This window comes from Pristiophorus japonicus, chromosome 10 (assembly GCF_044704955.1).
Source record: "Pristiophorus japonicus isolate sPriJap1 chromosome 10, sPriJap1.hap1, whole genome shotgun sequence".
Classification (NCBI taxonomy): domain Eukaryota; kingdom Metazoa; phylum Chordata; class Chondrichthyes; family Pristiophoridae; genus Pristiophorus; species Pristiophorus japonicus.
In genome coordinates, this window is record NC_091986.1 from 108,624,018 (window position 1) to 108,645,820 (window position 21,803).

Consider the following 21,803-nt stretch of genomic DNA (forward strand, 5'->3'; position numbering starts at 1 on the left):
GGCTGATCGCTCGCTGAGAAGATCGTTGGAGAAAAGTTGCTCCCACCTGGCACTACTCAGCAGGACTCGGCACTACTGACACCATTTTGAACATTGGAGGAACTGAGAGGCTGCTTCAAGAAGAGGCTTATGAAGAGAATTAATTTGTGAGTTATTATAAGGGCCTTATTGACTCTTGGCAATCATCTGATCACATATCTATTTGTTGAGAACGCATTTAGGGCATTTATAGTGATAGTGATAGGGTCTATAACTTCTCTACCAGTATTGGTCACTAATCACATGCTACAGAGTGAAGAGAGAAGGTATATTGAAGAAGCTGTGGAGGAGGAGACCTTATACCCAACACAGTTACGGGGATAAGCGATCATACCTGAACTTGTCCGATAACACGTGCCTTAGGAGGCTGCACTTCTGAAAGGAGGTCATAATTGAGATATGCCAGCTCATCAAGGGAGATCTGCAGCCCACCAGCACTATCAGGTCCGCACTGCCCGTTGAGGCTAAGGTTACTGCGCACTTTCCTTCTACGCATCGGGCTCCTTTCAGGACTCAGCTGGTGACATTTGGGCAATCTCTCAGCACGCCATACATTTCTCCATTCGACAGGAAATGAAAGCCCTTTACGCATGCAGGATGGACTTTATAAGCTTCCCTATGACCAGGGAAGCACAGACCAAGAGGGCTTTGGGTTTCTCAAGAATAGCAAACTTCCCCAAGGTGCAGGGAGCAATATGTACGCACATCATCCTGAGAGCACCTTTAAAGGATGCGAAAGTGTTTCGGAACTGAAAGGAATTCCACTCCCTGAATGTATAGCTCGTTGTTGACCACAACCAAATAAATGCTAATTTTCCAGGCAGCATCCATGACGCGCACATCTTGCAAGAGAGCACTATCTCTGACCTGTTTAAGAGTCAGCCACAAGGTCATGGCTGGATGCTGGGGGATAAAGTATATTGCCTTGCCAGCTGGCTCATGACCCCACCCTGTGTGATCCCCAAACAGAAGCTGAGAAGCGCTACAATGAAAGCCATATGGCTACACACAATATTGTTGAAAAGACAATTGGAGTGCTGAAGCAGCGCATCAGATGCCTGGACCTCTCTGGAGGCAGCCCACAATACAACCCCAACCAGGTCACTGAGTTTATTGTGGTGTGCTGCATGTTGCATAACCTAGCTATAAGGAGAGGACAACAATTGCCACATGGGACCTCCGTTCCACCTCAGGAGAGAAGGGAGGCGGAAGAGGAGGAGGAGGAGGAGGATGACGAGGACCTCGGGGAGGACAATCAGCCTGGTGATGACCTCATTCCCCCACGCCCCCGCAGAAGACTGGAAAAGTCCCGTGGTAGTTACTCTTGTGTCAGCAGCTCATAAATGAACACTTTGCGTGAACTTACATTGGTGACAGTTACAGTTGCAGTTGCGTTACATTTCATCCTTGTCTGGCCTGGCCATTGTTTTCCAAGAATTGTATTCATGTTTTACCTTACATTATTAGAAGACGGAACACGACAATTGTAAAATTTCAAGTAAATTTTTAAAATAATTTTTAAAATAACGCCCCCTGTCCCCACCCCCCAACAGTCACCCAACAATAACATTGAACAAACACCCCCCCACCCTCCCACAAATGTTTAATAATTTTAACAGCAACAGAATGAACATAAATAACCGTGATAACAATCCCCCTCCCTACCTATGGCCACGTTTCCCTCCAGGTCCTTTACCCCCCTGTGTCCTAGACCCCCGTTTTAATGCCTGAGTAACCGTGTCTGCACGACTTGCAGTAGGCGACGTCAAGGCCTACTGCTGTTGGCGGGCGAGGGGCGGGGGGGTTGTGGTGATGGTGACGGTGGCAGGATCCTCTCCGGGGGTGATGGAGGAGAAGACGTTTCTGACAAAATGACTTCTGAGCCAGAAGGAAGTTCTTCCTCCTGACTCGCATCTGTGCTGGCGCTTGGTGGGATGGCATCTTGGAGTGCAGTGCCATCTCCCATCACCACCGCATGCCACACGGCATGGACGGCGATGGTCGTTTGGCCCATTGCCACAACCATGTGCTCGATACCTTCCGATATGCGAATGGACATTGTGTCAATGTTCCCGTTCATCACCGTGAACGCCTGGAGAAGGTCTCGACTCAGGTCGACGCTTTCCCTGCACAGTGCAGCCATGTCCTCCTTAGGACCTGCCCATCGCAGCACGTGCCGACCTCGCTGACTCAACCTCCGTGGGCACTGTTGCACGCATTGGGGTCGCCTGCTGCAAGCTGCTCGGGCCCGCTTCTTCTTCTGTCGAAAACGACGATGACGAAGTGGCCGCAGGTACACTGGCTGGGATGCAAGGGTCATCCTCCTCGCTCTTGGCCTCTGCACTCTCCTGCTCCTGTTCCTCCAGCTCTGGCTCCATTGTGTCAGTGTCCTTGGCACCCGTGCTGATTATTACCTGTAGGGGTGCAGGTGTGGCCTCCCTTTGCGCCACCGGAGTTGTGGGACCTGCAAAACACAATTGAGCTTATTAGAACAGACTGTCCCAGACTGTGTCAGTCTCTCTGGTCTGGAGACTGTATTCAATGTTTGTGTCGAGCATTAGAATCTAAACACGATCTTAGTTATAACCATGCACTAATTGTAAATACAAACTGTATTAGCATATAACGTTGGAAACTGTTGTCTTTCAATGACAGTACCTAGTCAATTAAATTATGCCATGCTCTTATCATGTTTGCAGAGGAAGATACACATGGTTCTTGCGCTGCGTTGGCATACGTAGGAGGAGCAACAGTATTGCAATAACTGGGAACCAAGAGACGTTACATATTATTACATCATATGATAGTACATCGATGTGGAATTCATCTATGATCTTATGATGACGGAGCAGGCTCGAGGGCCAGTGGCCTACTCCTGTTCCTATTTCTTATGTTCTTATGTTGTTAACCTGAGAGAAGTACAGAAGCTGCATGAATAACATGACATCATTCATATATTAGAATGAAATACCGTGACATTACTTTGAATTTGCACTGCTTTATGCATTGCTCATGTGGCGCAACTACGGGATCTGCATCACCACTGGTGGCTGATCGACTGTGGCTGCCCACCAGGGCCGCAGCCCATTCATCGAGGTCCATGAGCATAGTCAAGTGAGCAGGGCCTCCTCCGGTCTGCCTCTGCTCACTTTGGTTCTTAGATATCTTCCTCTGCAAACATGACAAGAGCATGGCATAAGCTAATTGACGAGGTACTGTCATGGAAAGACAACAGTTTCCAACGTTATATGCTAATACGGTTTGTATTTACAATTAGTGCATGGTTATAACTAAGATCGTGTTTAGATTCTAATGCTCGACACAAACATTGAATACAGTCTCCAGGCCAGAGAGACTGACACAGTCTGGGACAAGGTGACTGGACCCCTCATTGCTCAGTTGTGCCCCATTCACTAATGTAACCCAAAAGGAGATGATGCCAAAATTAGACTTAAAAAAGGCCTCAGGTTCCGAGTCCTGTCCAGATCTTAGCAGGGAATCTATGCAAGAATAACCAGTTTACTTTCAATCCCGGATATTATGTGGATCATTGAAATGTAAAAACTATTTAATATGTACTCTTGCAGACACAACAAGGCTGTTCCAGTGCTTGCGGCACTGGTCTGATCCCCTGGCCTCGTGGGACACTGACGAGACGATGTCGGAGATCTCGCCACATAATTTACGGTACTCCCGCAGTGGAGGTTTCTCACGCCCACCCCAGGTTAATTGGCCCCACCTTGATTGCACCTCACTGACTAACGCCTCGTTTGCTTCATCTGAAAAAGGCTTGGCTCTCCTCCTCCCTTTCACATTGCGGATACAATGCTCGGAGTCTATTTCAGACATTTCTGCATTATAATTGTATTATTATGATATTACTCTTTATTTTCTCGTTCTCTCTCTCCTCTCTCCTCTCCTCCTCTCCTCTCCTCTCCTCTCCTCTGCTCTCTTTCTCTTCCTCCCTGAGCTCGACTTAGGGCACCTGCGTTACAGTGTGACAGGTGTACCGCCCCAGTCAAACTCCCCACCTGCCACTTACCTTCTGCACATGCCCGGATGACTCGAACCTTCCGAATCAAAGAAGGGAAACCTTCTTTGCAGAAAAAACAATGCATGCGCAGAAAGGCCGTTGCTAGGGACGCCTTGCCTTCCACATCGCTGAGGCCCATTTCACATCGCTAAGGCCCAGTCCACATCGCTGAGCTATCGCTGGGCTATCGCCGGAAAAAAAGTCCGAAAGTTGCTATCTGAAAAATGGGTGATCTTCCAGCAATCCTGAGAGCTGAAACATCGCGAAGGCTGGAACATCACCCATTTTTTGGGGCCCTAACGATCTAAGTGGAAAGTCTAACCCTCCAAAGATATTCGATATTTAGGAAGGACAGGCAAAAAGGCAAAGGGGATGGTTTGGCATTTAGTAAAGGATGAAATCAGAGCAATAGTGAGATAGGATTTTGACTCAGAAAATCAAGATGTAGAATCAGTCTGGATGGAGTTAAGGAGCACGAAGGGGCAGAAAACATTGGTGGGAGTTGTCTATAGGCCTCCAAACAGTAGTGGTAATGTAGGGGATGGAATCAAACAGGAAATTAGGGATGCATGTAACAAGGGTACTACAGTAATTGTAGATGACTTTAATCTGCATATAGACTGGCCAAACCAAATTAGTGATAATACTGTGGAGGGTGAATTCCTGGAGTGTGTACAAGATGGTTTTTTAGACCAGTACATTGAGGAGCCTACTAGGGAACAGGCTATCCTAGATTGGGTATTGTGCAATGAGAAGGGGTTAAATAACAGTCTTGTTGTGCGGGGTCCTTTAAGGAAGAGTGACCATAACATGATTGAATTCTTTATTAAGCTGGAAAGTGAAGTAGTCCAATCCTAACCTAGGGTCCTAAATCTAAACAAAGGAAACTAAGAAGGTATGAGGAATAAATGGGCTATGATAGATTGGGAAGATTCATTAAAAGGCATGGCGATGGATAGGCAATGGCTAATATTTAAGGAACGAATGCATGAATTTCAACAGTTATACATTCCTTTCTGGTGTAAAAACTCAAAAGGAAAAGTGGCCCAACCATGGCTAACAAAAGAAATTAAAGCTAGTATTAGATCCAAAGAGGAGTCATACAAAGTTGCCAGAAAAAGTAGCAAGCCTAAGGGTTGGAAACAATTTAGAATTCAGTAAAAAATGACCAAGAGATCGATTTAAGAGGGGAAAAATAGAGTATGAGAGTAAACTTGCAAGGAACATAAAAACCGACTGCAAAAGTTTCTACAAGTACGTAAAAAGAAAAAGATTAGGGAAGACAAATGTAGGTCTTTTATTTCAGAATCGGGAGAATTTATAATGGGGAACAAGGAAATGTCAAAACAATTAAATAAATACTTCGGTTCTGCTTTAAGGAAAAGGACACAAATCATGTCTCAGAAATGCAAGGAAACCAAGGGTCTCGTGAGCAAGAGGAATTAAAGGAAATTATTATTAGTAAGAAAATAGTGCTGGAGAAACTAACAGGACTGAAAGCCGATAAATCCCCAGGGCCTGATAATCTGCATCCCAGAGTACTAAAAGAGGTAGCCATGGAAATAGTGGATGCATTGGTTGTCATCTTCCAAAATTCTATAGATTATGGAAGAGTTCCTGCAGATTGGAGGGTGGCAAATGTAACCCTGCTATTTAAAAAAGGAGGGAGAGAGAAAACAGGGAACTACAGACAGGTTAGCCTAATATCAGTAGTAGGGAAAATGCTGGAGTCTATTATAAAGGATGTGATAATGGGATACTTAGAAAATATCAACAGGATTAGACAAAGTCAACATGGATTTATGAAAGGAAAATTGGGTTTGACAAACCTACTGGAGTTCTTTGAGGATGTAACTGATAGAATACATAAGGGAGAACCAGTGGATGTAGTGTATTTGGATTTTCAAAAGACCTTTGATAAAGTCCCACATAAGAGGTCAGTGTGCAAAATTAAAGAACATAGGATTGGAGGTAATATACTGGCATGGATTGAAAATTGGTTAACTGACAGGAAACAGATAGTAGGAATAAACTAGTCTTTTTCGGGGTGGCGGGCAGTGACTAGTGAGTAGTGAGGTACCACAGGGATCAGTGCTTGGGCCCCAGCTATTCACAATATATATATATATAAATGATTTGGATGAGGGAACCAAATGTAATATTTCCACGTTTGCTGACGACACAAAACTAGGTGGGATTATGAGTTGGAAGGAAGATGCAAAGACCCTGCAAGGCGATTTAGATAGGTTGAGTGAGTGGGCAAATACATGGCAGATGCAGTATAACGTGGATAAATGTGAAGTTATCCACTTTGGTAAGAAAAACATGAAGACAAAGTATTATTTAAATGGTGATAGCTTGGGAAATGTCAATGTACAAAGGGACCTGGGTGTCCTTGTACACCAGTCATTGAAAGCAAACATGCAGGTGCAGCAAGCAGTTAGGAAGGCAAATAATATGTTGGCCTTCATTGCAAGAGGATTTGAGTACATGAGCAAGGATACTTACTACAGTTATACAGGGCCTTGGTGAGACCGCAGTTGGAGTGCAGTTTTGGTCTCCTTACTTAAGAAAGAATATACTTGCCATAGAGGGAGTGCAGTGTATGTTCACCAGACTGATTCCTGGGATGGCAGGACTGTTGTATGAGTAGAGCTTGGGTCGACGAGGTCTGTATTCACTAGAGTTTAGAAGAATGAGAGGGGATCTCATTGCAATGTATAAAATTCTGACGGGGCTGGACAGACTGGCTGTGGGGAGGATGTTCCCCCTGGCTGGGAACTCTAGAACAAGGGGTCACATTCTCAGGATATGGGGTAGGAAATTTAGGACCGAGATGAGGAGAAATGTTTTCACTCAGAGGGTGGTGAACCTGTGTAATTCTCTACCACAGAAGGCTGTAGAGGCCAAGTCACTGAATATATTTAAGAGGGAGATAGATAGATTTCTAGAAACAAAAGTAATCAAGGGGTATGGGGATAAAGTGGAAATATGGTGTTGAGATAGAGGATCAGCCATGATCATATTAAATGGCGGTGCAGATTCGAAGGGCCGACTGGCCTACTACTGCTCCTATTTTCTATGTTTCTATGTTTCTCTGTCGTATGAGCAGAGCTTGGGTCGACTAGGCCTGTATTCACTCGAGTTTAGAAGAATGAGAGGGGATCTCATTGCAATGTATAAAATTCTGACTCGGCTGGACAGACTGGCTGTGAGGAGGATGTTCCCCCTGGCTGGGAACTCTAGAACAAGGGGTCACATTCTCAGGATATGGCGTAGGAAATTTAGAACCGAGATGAGGAGAAATGTTTTCACTCAGAGGGTGGTGAACCTGTGTAGTTCTCTACCACAGAAGACTGTGGAGGCCAAGTCACTGAATATATGTAAGAATGACATAAATAGATTTTTAGACACAAAAGGCATCAAAGGGTATGGGGATAAAGTGGAAATATGGTGTTGAGATAGAGGATCAGCCATGATCATATTGAATGACAGTGCAGGCTTGAAGGGCTGAATGGCCTACTACTGCTCCTATTTTCCATGTTTCTATGTTTCTATTTTAAATGTAAGAGAAAGATATTCATCCATATTTCATTCGTAGGAATGAATTATCAGTGGATAAAGATTGTATCATGTGGGGTGCAAGAGTCGTTATCATAAAAGAAATTCATGTCCAATTATTAGGAGATCTTCATGACCAACACCTGGGAATGTGCTTGACCAAGAGTTTTACATGCACTTACTTATGGTGGCCAGGTCTAGATAAATATATAGAGCACATCATTAGTCAGTGTACAACATGTCAATCGGTAAGTAAGAAACCACCATCAGTACCATTACAGCCATGGAAATAGCCTCCCAGGGTGTGGCAAAGGATACATGAAGATTTTGCTGTGCTAGAAGGACAGCAATTGTTTATTTTGATTGATAACCATTCGAAGTAGGTAGAGGCATTTCAGATGCGGAAAGTAACAAGTAAAACACTAGACAATTTGCGAAGATTTTTTCTTCATCTAGCCTCCCAGAAGAAATTGTATCTGATAATGGAGTGCAATTTTGTTCAGAACACTTTGCACAGTTCATGAGCAGAAATGGTGTGAAACATACCAAGGCTCCAATTGATATGTCCTTACTATACAGTATCAATGCACACAAGGCCCATGCTTGAGAGAAGGTCAATCTGTGACCTGTCCTTTATTTCATAGCACTCAAGTGATGGAAGTGGGTGGAGCTTCCCCTTTTATATCTGAAGGTCTAGGTTAGGAGTGTCTCCCACAAGTTCACCACTGAGTGGTCAGTGTTCTCATGGGTTACAATGCTGGTTGAATACATGACATCACCTCCCCCCCCAAAGTCTTATTGGGATCACAGGTTGAGTCTCTCTGGTGGTTTACGCTCTCTTGTAGAGCGCCTGAGTTGGGGCTCCGGTTGTTGGGCGCTGGCCTGAGTGTCTGCTGTTTGCGGTGCCTCAGGCCTGTCCGGACTGCCCACAGTGACTAGGCTCTCCTCCCTTTGGTTCCTGTGTTCAGTCACCTGTGGTGGAGTGAACTCTACATCGTGTTCTTCTTCTGCTTCTTCTATGGGGTTGCTGAACCTCCTTTTTGTTTGATCCACATGTTTGCGGCAGATTTGTCCATTGGTAAGTTTAACTACCAGAATCCTATTTCCCTCTTTGGCAACCACAATGCCTGCGAGCCATTTGGGCCCTGCAGCGTAGTTGAGGACAAAAACAGGGTAATATACATCAATACATCGCGCCCTCGCATTCCTGTCATGGTAGTCATATTGTGACTGGCGCCTGCTCTCGACAATTTATTTCATGGTGGGGTGTATAAGGGATAACCGGGTTTTGAGTATCCTTTTCATTAGCAGCTCTGCGGGTGGAACCCCTGTGAGCGAGTGTGGTCGGGATCTGTAGGCTAACAGGAGGCGTGATAAGCGGCATTGTAGGGAACCCCCTTGGATTCTGAGCATCCCCTGTTTGATTATCTGCACTGCACGTTCTGCCTGACCGTTTGAGGCCGGCTTGAACGGTGCCTTTCTAACATGGTTAATTCCATTGCCTGCCATGAAGTCCTGGAATTCAGTGCTTGTGAAGCACGGGCCATTGTCACTGACCAAGATGTCTGGTAGACCGTGGGCGGCGAACATTGCCTGTAGACTTCCTACTGTGGCAGAGGATGTGCTTGAATTTAAAATGTCACACTCGATCCATTTGGAGTAGGCGTCTACTACAACCAAAAACATTTTTCCCATGAAAGGACCTGCGTAGTCCACATGGATGTGTGACCAAGGCTTGGCGGGCCATGGCCAGGGGCTAAGGGGGGCTACCCTGGGTGCATTGCCCAGCTGGGCACACGTGTTGCACCTGCGAACACAAAGTTCTAGATCTGCGTCTATCCCTGGCCACCAAACGTGTGACCTGGCAATTGCCTTCATCGTGACAATGCCCGGGTGCTCATTGTGGAGTTCTCTGATGAACACCTCTCTGCCCATCTGGAGCATGACTACGCGATTTCCCCACAGTAGGCAATCGGCCTGAATCGAGAGTTCATCCTTGCGCCTGTGAAATGGTTTAAATTTCTCAGGGCATGCCCTGTACGTGGCTACCCAGTCCCCATTCAGGACACATTTCTTGACTAGAGACAATAGCGGGTCTCTATTTGTCCAGACTTTAATCTGACGGGCTGTCACGGGTGAGCCTTCGCTTCCGAAAGCTTCAACAGCCATGACCATCCCAGCAGCATGCTCGGTAGCCCCCCCCAGTGGTGGCTAGTGGGAGCCTGCTGAGGCATAAGCTACTGGCTGTAACTGACCCTTGGCATTGACATGCTGCAACACACACCCGACACCATAGGACGACGCATCGCACGTTAACATAAGTTTCTTACATGGGTCATAAAGCGTTAACAGATTGTTGGAACATAACAAATTGCGTGCTCTATTAAAAGCCCTTTCCTGGCTGTCCCCCCAGACCCAATCGCGACCTTTGCGTAGGAGCACGTGTAGCGGCTCTAGCAGCGTGCTCAATTTGGGAAGAAAGTTACCAAAATAGTTCAGGAGCCCCAGGAATGAACGCAGCTCCGTCGTGTTACGGGGTCTGGGTGCTCTCTGGATCACTTCCGTCTAGGACGCAGTAGGGCTGATCCCGTCTGCTGCTACCCTCATCCCCAGGAATTCTACCTCTGGAGCTAGGAAGACGCATTTCGCCTTTTTCAGTCGCAGCCCTACCCGGTCCAGTCTGCGTAGCACCTCCTCCAGGTTGTGAAGGTGTTCTTCAGTATCGTAACCCGAAATGAGGATATCGTCCTGAAAAACCACTGTCCCTAGAATCGACTTGAGGAGGCTTTCCATATTTCGTTGGAAGATCGCGGCGGCCGAGCGAATCCCGAATGGACATCTGTTGTACTCAAACAACCCCTTGTGTGCCGTGATGGTGGTCAGCTTCTTCGACTCACTCGCCAGCTCCTGGGTCATGTAAGCTGAGGTCAGGTCCAATTTTGAAAAAGGTTTGCCACTGGATAGCGTCGCAAAGAGGTCCTCCGCTCTCGGTAGCGGGTACTGGTCTTGGAATGACACCCGATTGATGGTGGCCTTGTAATCGCCACATATCCTGACCGACCCATCCGCCTTGAGCACCGGCACAATCGGGCTCGCCCAGTCACTGAATTCGACTGGCGAGATGATGCCTTCCCTCAGCAGGCGGTCCAATTCGCCTTCTATCTTTTCCCGCATCACGTACGGCACCGCTTTGGCCTTGTGGTGTACTGGCCTGGCGTCTGGGTTTATATGAATCACTACCTTGGCCCCCATGAAAGTGCCAATGCCGGGTTGAAATAATGAGTCAAATTTGTCCAGGATCTGTGAGCATGATACTCGCTGCACAGAGGAAATTGCATTGACATCGCCCCATTTCCAGTTCATGACAGCAAGCCAACTCCTCCCCAGTAGTGCGGGACCATCCCCTGGGACAATCCAGAGTGACAGTCTGTTCTCCGAATCTTTGTGGGTCAAGACTACCGTGGCACTGCCTAGCACCGGAATTATCTGCTTTGTGTAAGTCCGTAGCTGTGCGTCAATCGGAGATAATTTTGGCCTCCTGGCCTTGGACGCCCACAACTTTTCGAACTGTTTGATACCCATCAGGGACTGGCTGGCCCCTGTGTCTAGCTCCATTGACACTGGGATGCCATTGAGGAGCACTTTCATCATTATCGGTGGTGTCCTGGTGTATGAACTATATACGTGCTCCACATGAACTCGCTGAACTTCAGCTTCCAGCGATTTTCCCCCAGCGTTCATTTCTGCAATTTCTGCCGGTATTTTGCTCACCTCTGCAAACTCCGGCTGAGTGTGTGCCTCCACGCCTCCAACATGAGCCGTTGTTTGAAACAAAAGCTCCCTTGCCAGTCGATCGTCCCTGACTGCCCCTGTTATTGCCCTTGAGTGCGCCATTTACAGGTGTTGATGGCCCCATTACTGGCCGCATTGTCCCTTGCAATGGTGTGAATCGCCGTTCAGTTTGCCATTGTCTCTGTCGAACTCCCCCTCTGGGTTCGACTTCATATTGGGGCATGCCCGACTGCCCTTGTCTGCCTGGAGAACTGTGTGCTGCTTTAACAATGTTGAATCTCTGTCCCAACCATTCCTTAACACAGTAACTCTCGTCTGTTCTACTAGTGGCCATGCTCGCGTGGTTTAAATTCCAGTTTCTTGTCGCCATTGATATGTCCTTACTATACAGTATAAATGCACACGAGGCCCATGCTTGAGAGAAGGTCAGTCTGTGACCTGTCCTTTATTTCATAGCACTCAAGTGATGGAAGTGGGTGGAGCTTCCCCTTTTTTATCTGAAGGTCTAGGTTAGGAGTGTCTCCCACAAGTTCACCACCTAGTGATCAGTGTTCTCACAGTGTACAACTTAGGTCAGATTATACATGGGTTACAATGCTGGTTGAATACATGACACCACCAAACCACCCTGCTTCAACTGGTGCCGCAGAGCGCACAATACAAATTGTAAAATGTGCACTCATCAAGCAAATGTTGGATTGAAATCCAAAGAAATGGCAGATGTCACTTAACCACAAATTGACAAATTTTCTAATTTCTTATTGTAATACTCATAGAGCTACTGGTAGAACACCAGCAGAGTTGTTTCTCAAACGACAGCCAGAAACGAGGTTCTCGTTGTTAAAGTCAAACTTGGCACAGTTCGTAGAAGAGAAACAATTAAGAAAGAAAAATAATCATGATAGAGGTAGAGTAAGAGAGAGAAGTGTGAAATTGAATCAGAAGTTGAGAGTGAAGAACCATCACCATAAATGGTTAAAGTGGTTACCAAGAAGAGTAGTGAAGATATATGGTCCTTGCACATATTTCGCCAAGATGTTTGATCATGGAAAGGTTAGGTTTGTCACATTGATCATATTTTGTCCACAGATGTGGAAGGAGTTGAAAGTTGGAATGATTCAATTATTTCTGATGAGTCAGATAGTCTTCTTAGAAGTAGAGTACCAGTAGCAAATCTTGTATCAGATGTACTGGAAACAAGTCTAAGAGAAAGTCAGAATTTAAATCTGAGTCCGAGTCAGGCAGACAAACAGTCTGACATTATCGAGAGTTCAAATGTAGATCAAGGGCATTTGGAAGGTTCTGTTCTTGAGTGAAGATATCCTCTTCAAAACAGAAAACATGTGGTTAAGTTTGATTTGTAAATATGGCAAAATAAATCCATACTGTTTGGTATGTATAATCATGCAAGTGATGTATGATGATTAGTTTGTTAGAATTACTTCTTCATTAAGGAGGGAGAAATGTAATATATAGCTTCACCTAGTGGACTACTGTTCCACTTAGTGGACTACTGTGGTAATGCAGCCATTGCTGTAAATATAATAAAAGCATCAGGTGCCATGTTGTGAGAATGCTATCACAAAGTGTGGGCTGTCCTGCTACAGCTGATATGAGGGAGGGTAGAAGATATAAAAACATAGTCAAGTACTGTTGAAGAAAGAGCTAATAATGATATACTATAGGAAACAGCATAGAGTGTCAAGGGGATGAAAAACAAAATCATATACAGCAATATCTTGTACTCCATATTGCCCATGGGAAATCATTTTATGCAGGATCAGTGAAAAGCTGTCAGTCCACATTGTATGTCTTGATCTGAAAGTTATTAAACAGATAGAACTTTAACAAAGTAATAGCAGGTTTGAAAACATTCTGTGTGGGAGACAGCAGGTCGTACATGAGATTTAGAGGAACTAATGTAATAGATTCAAGATGGCAGGAGAAGAATTTGGAAGAAATCTGAAAGGTAGAAGATCCATTGCATTTCCTGGGAATTCCCTGAGATGGGGGTTGGAGTGCTTGCACCTGGAGCAAGCACAAACATAGTGCAGCTATGTAATAGTGGGAAGAGGACCCTAACAGAGCCTTCCACTTCATTTCCCTGCAGGTTTGCAGGGAGGACACTCAAATGAAGGGACACAAAATAAATCTACTGTAGCCTTTGCGTCTGGCTCATCTCAGATCAGAGGTCATTATTGCTGCAGGCCTCTTCGGCAATTTTGGACCAATACAAATGACTTTAACCTGAAAATCTTGGCAGGTTCAGGTGGTGTCAGATGGAGCATACATTGGGTGTACTCTGCCTTACGTGCATCCAGGTGCAGAGTACAGAATAATCAGGGCCCAGAACTTTATTGGTTGAGGTGAAAGATTATGCGGAAGCATTCCCACCTCTGAAGGTTATGTGTTCAAACTCCATTCCAGACAGCCTTGGCCAGTGGAGAACTCCAGTCTCTGAATACTGGCTTGACATCTAGTGGGGTACTAGCATCCAGTGGGAGAGGAGTGGTTTCCCTCCCCCATCACTGGTTCCGATGAGCAGAGACCAGATCTCCGGTATTGAACGCTGAGTTGACATGCAGCGAGATCCTCACGCTTGATGGGAGTGGAGAGGCGACCTCTCCATTGTATCTAGCCAATTCTCCTGTTGTAAGTGAAGCTAACTGTTACACTCATAATAATTGGTCAGACTGAATACTATGTGTAATGAGCAAGTGTGACCTTAACTCCTTTAGTGTGTGTGTGTGTGTCAGTGTGTGTGTGTGTCAGCGTGTGTGTGTTTGTCAGTCATTTGGGACCATGTCCATAATTGAGCACAAACACAGGATCATTGATCTCAATATTGCGTGACAAATTTGCGCGGTCATGGTACACACTTTGTTGATGCTGCTTGTCCTCCACGTGATCATGTAGAATAGGGTGGACCAGAGAGAGCCTTGTTTTAAGCGCCCTTTTCATGAGCAGCTCAGCTGGGGAATCCCGGTGAGTGAGTGGGGTCTGGTGCAGTAGCTGAGCAGTACTCGGGACAACCGGGTCTGCAGGGAGCCTTCCAACGAGGATAAGGGGTAAACCATTTAGGACCGAGATGAGGAGAAACTTCTTCACCCAGAGAGTGGTGAACCTGTGGAATTCTCTACCATAGAAAGTTGTTGAGGCCAATTCACTAAATATATTCAAAAAGGAGTTAGATGTAGTCCTTACTACTAGGGGGATCAAGGGGTATGGCGAGAAAGCAGGGATGGGGTACGGAAGTTCATGTTCAGCCATGAACTCACTGAATGGTGGTGCAGGCTCGAAGGGCCGAATGGCCTACTCCTGCACCTATTTTCTATGTTTCTATGTTTCTAACGCGCGTTTCAAGCTTTGCTTGATGATCTGAACTGCCCGTTCTGTCTGGCCGTTGGATGCGGGCTTGAACGGGGCAGATGTGACATGTTCGATCCCGTTGCGTTCATGAATTCTTTGAATTTAGCACTGGTGAAACATGGCCCATTGTCGCTACCTAGGTCATCAGGCAAGCCGTGCGTGGCAAACATAGCTTGTAAACTTTCAATGACGGCCGTGGATGTGCTTACAGACATTATTGCACATTCAATCCACTTTGAGTAAGCGTCCACGACAACCAAAAACATTTTGCCGAGGAATGAGCCCGCATAATCTACATGGATCCTCGACCACGGTTTGGAGGGCCAGTACCACGAACTTAGCGGTGTCTCTCTGGGTGCATTGCTCAGCTGAGAGCAAGCTTTGCACTGGCGCACACATGATTCTAAATCTGAGTCGATGCCAGGCCACCACACATGGGATCTGGCTATGGCTTTCATCAATACGATGCCTGGGTGGGTGTTGTGCACTTCGCAAATGAATGTGTCTCTGCCTTTCTTGGGCAAGACCACGTGATTGCCCCACAAGAGACCGTCCGCCTGCTTTGCGTCTGTGGCACGGCTTAATCACTTCCTGCATCTCCACTGGGACACTGGACCAGCTCCCATGGAGGACACAGTTTTTTAGCAGGGACATTAAAGGATACTGGCTGGTCCAGGTCCTGATCTGGCAGGCCATGACGGGAGATTTCTCATTCTCAAATGCCTCCATGACCATGAGCAAGTCCGCTGGCTGTGCCATTTCCACCCCGGTGGTGGGCAATGTAGCCGACTGGGAGCATCTGTGCAGTTCTTTGTGCCCGGTCTGTGGCGGATTACATAGTTGTATGCTGACAGCGTGAGCGGCCATCTTTGGATGCGGGCAGAGGCATTGGTATTAATCCCTTTGCGTACCGAGAATAGTGATATGAGCGATTGTGGTCAGCTTCAAGCTTGAACTTGAGGCCAAATAAGTACTGGTGCATTTTTTTTACCCCGTAAATGTACACCAGAACCTCTTTTTCAATCATGCTGTAGGCCCTTTTGGCTTTGGACAAACTCCTGGATGCATATGCAACTGGTTGCAAAATTCCCGATTCATTAGCATGTTGTAACACACACCCGACCCCGTATGACGACGCATCGCAAGCTAACACCAATCGTTTACATGGGTTATACAGGACAAGCAGTTTGTTAGAACACAAGTTTCCGGCTTTCTTAAAGGCAGCCTCTTGTGAATTCCCCCATACCCAGTTGTCTCCCTTGCGCAGTAGCGCATGTAAGGGTTCTAGCAGGGTGCTTAACCCAGATAGGAAATTACCAAAGTAGTTAAGGAGTCCCAGGAACGACTGCAGCTCCGTCACGTTCTGTGGTCGGTGCATTCTTGATGGCCTCCGTCTTGGCGTCGGTGGGTCTGATGCCATCTGCTGTGATTCTCCTTCCTAAGAATTCGATGTCCTGTGCCAGGAAAACACACCTCGAGCATTTCAACCTGAGCCCCACGCGATCCAACCCGCTAAGAGCCCCCTCCAGGTTCTTCAAACAAGGATGTACGCTGGTCCGGGAGCACCTAAATCCTAAGGAAAGCATTTTGATGGCGAGATATCAGTTCTACATGTGTCAATGATCGGAGGGCCAGGAAGTGGCGAGCTACGTTGACGAACTAAGGCGACTTGCAGGACATTGTGAGTTTGAGGGATTCCTAGAACAAATGCTCAGACTTTTTTGTACTGGGCATCGGCCATGAGACAATCCTTCGCAAACTGTTGACTGTAGAAACTCCGAATCTAAGAAAAGCCATAACGATAGCCCAGGCATTTATGTCCACCAGCAACAACACCAAGCAGATTTCACAGAACAAAGAAGTTTCAGCCAGTACTGTGCATAAAGTAACGTTGATTTTGAGCAGAAATGTACACGCCGGTTGCTGTGACCCGACCTCAATTGACCCAGAGTCCGCCATCATCTGTTAATGTGAGGCAGTTAACACCCTGTTGGCACTGTGGAGGTGATCATCGGCCCCATCAATGCCGCTTTAAGCACTATGCCTGCAATGGCTGCAGAACAATGGGACACGAATGTGCAGGCGAGCTGCAAACCCAGCAAACCACCACGTTGCAGAGAAAGATCGATCCACAGTGGATCAGATGGAATTGGAAACTCGTACGGAGGAGGCAGAGGTGTACGGGGTACACACATTCACGACAAAATGCCCAACAGTAATGTTGAAAGTTGAACTGAACGGAATTCCAGTGTATATGGAGCTGGACACGGGGGCCAGTCAGTCCATAATGATTAAAACGGCCTTCGACAGGCTGTGGGGAAAGAAGGCACACAGGCCCAAGCTCAGCCCCATTCACACCAAATTAAGGACTTACCAAAGGAACTAATCCCTATAATTGGTCAGACTGAGTACTGTGTGCAATGAGCAAGTGGGACCTTACCTCCTTTATTAAGGTTCCACAGTGCAGGTACCTCGTGGGTAGCCTGCTTATATACTGTGCTCCCAAGGGATGCTGGGATCCCTTGGGACTCCAACAGGTAGGCCCTCTGGTGGTCAGCTGTGATGCAGGTTGCAAGGGGTTAAATACATTACACTAATGACTCATCCACGCAAAATAAGGCTTTGTTATGAAAACAACCCAGGTCAGAATCTGCTAGAAGTAAAGCAGTGGTAGAAATGGGTTACCTCACGTGCCACTAGGCATAGAAGAGAAAAAGAAAAGATTATGTAAGCAAAAAAGTGGAATAGATCTAATCTGCGTCGGCGGTAGTCGGGAGCAGCCTCGAGGAGGTCCGTTGGTGAGGCCTATAAAAGGCACAGCAGACAGTCCGGGGCCCAGCGTCGGCGACAGTCGGGAGCAGCCTCGAGGAGGTCCGTTGGTGAGGCCTATAAAAGGCACAGCAGGGAGTCCGGGGCCCAGCATCGGCGACAGTCTGGAGCAGCCTCGAGGAGGTCCGTTGGTGAAGCTTATAAAAGGCACAGCAGGGTGTCCGGGGCCCAACATCGAGGAGGTCCATTGATGAGGCCTATAAAAGGCACAGCAGGGAGTCCGGGGCCCAGCATCGGCGGCAGTCGGGAGCAGCGTCGAGGAGGTCCGTTGGTGAGGCCTATAAAAGGCACAGCAGGGAGTCCGGGGCCCAACATCGAGGAGGTCCATTGATGAGGCCTATAAAAGGCACAGCAGGGAGTCCGGGGCCCAGCATCGGCGGCAGTCGGGAGCAGCGTCGAGGAGGTCCGTTGGTGAGGCCTATAAAAGGCACAGCAGGGAGTCCGGGGCCCAACATCGAGGAGGTCCGTTGATGAGGCCTATAAAAGGCACAGCAGGGAGTCCGGGGCCCAGCATCGGCGGCAGTCGGGAGCAGCGTCGAGGAGGTGCGTGGAGAGGCCTATAAAAGGCACAGCAGGGAGTCCGGGGCCCAGCATCGGCGGCAGTCGGGAGCAGCGTCGAGGAGGTCCGTTGGTGAGGCCTATAAAAGGCGTGATTTGTGCAGCTACAGGGAGAAGGCAAAAAAGAAGTAGTAAGAAACAGAAAGCTGACGTCACAGCCAAGGGGGTAAGTGATTGGCTGGTGATTGGTGAGTAGTTTTTCTTTTTTCTCTTCTATAACCGTGAGTAAACTTTAGCATTGTTGTTGCCTATTTAAGGGTTAAGTCATAGCAGGACAGCTCGGTCACGTGTTATGCTCCTCCTGTACCATGTGGGAACTCAGGGACGACACCAGTGTTCCTGACGGACCGCGTTTCGGAGTTGGAGCTGAGGGTGGATTCACTCTGGAGCATCCACGATGCTGAGAATGACACGAGTAGCACGTGTAGCGAGTTGGTTGTACCGCAGGGAAAGGGTCCGCAGCCAGATAGGGAATGGAAGACCAGCAGGAAGAGCAGTGCAAGGAAGGTAGTGCAGGGGTCCCCTGTGGTCATCCCCCTGCAAAACAGATACACTGCTTTGGGTACTGTTGGGGGGGATGACTCATCAGAGGAGGGCAGCAGCAGCCAAGTTCATGGCACCGTGGCTGGCTCTGTTGCACAAGAGGGCAGGAAAAAGAGTGGGAGAGCGATAGTGATAGGGGATTCAATTGTAAGGGGAATAGATAGGTGTTTCTGCGGCCGCAACCGAGACTCCAGGATGGTATTTTGCCTCCCTGGTGCAAGGGTCAAGGATGTCTCGGAGTGGGTGCAGGACATTCTAAAAAGGGAGGGAGAACAGCCAGTTGTCGTGGTGCACATTGGTACCAACGACATAGATAAAAAAAGGGATGAGGTCCTACGAAACGAATTTAAGGAGCTAGGAGCTAAATTAAAAAGTAGGACCTCAAAAGTAGTAATCTCGGGATTGCTACCAGTGCCACATGCTAGTCAGAGTAGGAATTGCAGGATAGCGCAGATGAATTGTGGCTTGAGCAGTGGTGCAGCAGGGAGGGATTCAAATTCCTGGGGCATTGGAACCGGTTCTGGGGGAGGTGAGACCACTACAAACCGGATGGTCTACACCTGGGCAGGACCGGAACCAATGTCCTAGGGGGAGTGTTTGCTAGTGCTGTTGGGGAGGAGTTAAACTAATATGGCAGGGGGATGGGAACCAATGCAGGGAGACAGAGGGAAACAAAAAGGAGACAAAAGCAAAAGAAAGGAGATGAGTAAAAGTGGAGGGCAGAGAAACCCAAGGCAAAGAACAAAAAGGGCCACTGTACAGCAAAATTCTAAAAGGACAAAGGGTGTTAAAAAAACAAGCCTGAAGGCTTTGTGTCTTAATGCAAGGAGTATCCGTAATAAGGTGGATGAATTAACTGTGCAAATAGATGTTAACAAATATGATGTGATTGGGATTACAGAGACATGGCTCCAGGATGATCAGGGCTGGGAACTCAACATCCAGGGGTATTCAACATTCAGGAAGGATAGAATAAAAGGAAAAGGAGGTGGGGTAGCATTGCTGGTTAAGGAGGAGATTTATGCAATAGTTAGGAAGGACATTAGCCTGGATTATGTGGAATCTATATGGGTAGAACTGCAGAACACCAAAGGGCAAAAATCGTTAGTGGTAGTTGTGTACAGACCTCCAAACAGTAGTAGTGATGTTGGGGAGGGCATCAAACAGGAAATTAGGGGTGCATGCAATAAAGGTGCAGCAGTTATAATGGGTGACTTTAATATGCACATAGATTGGGCGAACCAAACTGGAAGCAATACGGTGGAGGAGGATTTCCTGGAGTGCATAAAGGATGGTTTTCTAGACCAATATGTCGAGGAACCAACTAGTGGGGAGGCCATCTTAGACTGAGTGTTGTGTAATGAGAGAGGATTAATTAGCAATCTTGTTGTGCGAGGCCCCTTGGGGAAGAGTGACCATAATATGGTGGAATTCTACATTAGGATGGAGAATGAAACAGTTAATTCAGAGACCATGGTCCAGAACTTAAAGAAGGGTAACTTTGAAGGTATGAGGCATGAATTGGCAAGGATAGATTGGCGAAGGATACTTAAGGGGTTGACTGTGGATGGGCAATGGCAGACATTTAGAGACCGCATGGATGAACTACAACAATTGTACATTCCTGTCTGGCGTAAAAATAAAAAAGGGAAGGTGGCTCAACTGTGGCTATCAAGGGAAATCAGGGATAGTATTAAAGCCAAGGAAGTGGCATATAAATTGGCCAGAAATAGCAGCGAACCCGGGGACTGGGAGAAATTTAGAACTCAGCAGAGGAGGACAAAGGGTTTGATTAGGGCAGGGAAAATGGAGTACGAGAAGAAGCTTGCAGGGAACATTAAGACGGATTGCAAAAGTTTCTATAGATATGTAAAGAGAAAAAGGTTAGTAAAGACTAACGTAGGTCCCTGCAGTCAGAATCAGGGGAAGTCATAACATGAAACAAAGAAATGGCGGACCAATTGAACAAGTACTTTGGTTCGGTATTCACTAAGGAGGACACAAACAACCTTCGGAGAAAAAAGGGGTCAGAGGGTCTAGTAAGGAGGAGGAACTGAGGGAAATCCTTATTAGTCGGGAAATTGTGTTGGGGAAATTGATGGGATTGAAACCCGATAAATCCCCAGGGCCTGATAGACTGCATCCCAGCGTACTTAAGGAGGTGGCCTTGGAAATAGCGGATGCATTGACAGTCATTTTCCAACATTCCATTGACTCTGGATCAGTTCCTATGGAGTGGAGGGTAGCCAATGTAACCCCACTTTTTAAAAAAGGAGGGAGAGAGAAAACAGGGAATTATAGACCGGTCAGCCTGACATCGGTAGTGGGTAAAATGATGGAATCAATTATTAAGGATGCCATAACAGCGCATTTGGAAAGAGGTGACATGATAGATCCAAGTCAGCATGGATTTGTGAAAGGGAAATCATGCTTGACAAATCTTCTGGAATTTTTTGAGGATGTTTCCAGTAGAGTGGACAAGGGAGAACCAGTTGATGTGGTATATTTGGACTTTTTGAAGGCTTTCGACAAAGTCCCACACAAGAGATTAATGTGCAAAGTTAAAGCACATGGGATTGGGGGTAGTGTGCTGACATGGATTGAGAACTGGTTGCCAGACAGGAAGCAAAGAGTAGGATGGGTACTTTTCAGAATGGCAGGCAGTAACTCGTGGGGTACCGCAAGGTTCTGTGCTGGGGCCCCAGCTGTTTACACTGTACATTAATGATTTAGACGAGGGGATTAAATGTAGTATCTCCAAATTTGCGGATGACACTAAGTTGGGTGGCAGTGTGAGCTGCGAGGAGGATGCTATGAGGCTGCAGAGCGACTTGGATAGGTTAGGTGAGTGGGCAAATGCATGGCAGATGAAGTATAATGTGGATAAATGTGAGGTTATCCACTTTGGTGGTAAAAACAGAGAGACAGACTATTATCTGAATGGTGACAGATTAGGAAAAGGGGAGGTGCAACGAGACATAGAAACATAGAAACATAGAAACATAGAAAATAGGTGCAGGAGTAGGCCATTCGGCCCTTCTAGCTTGCACCGCCATTCAATGAGTTCATGGCTGAACAT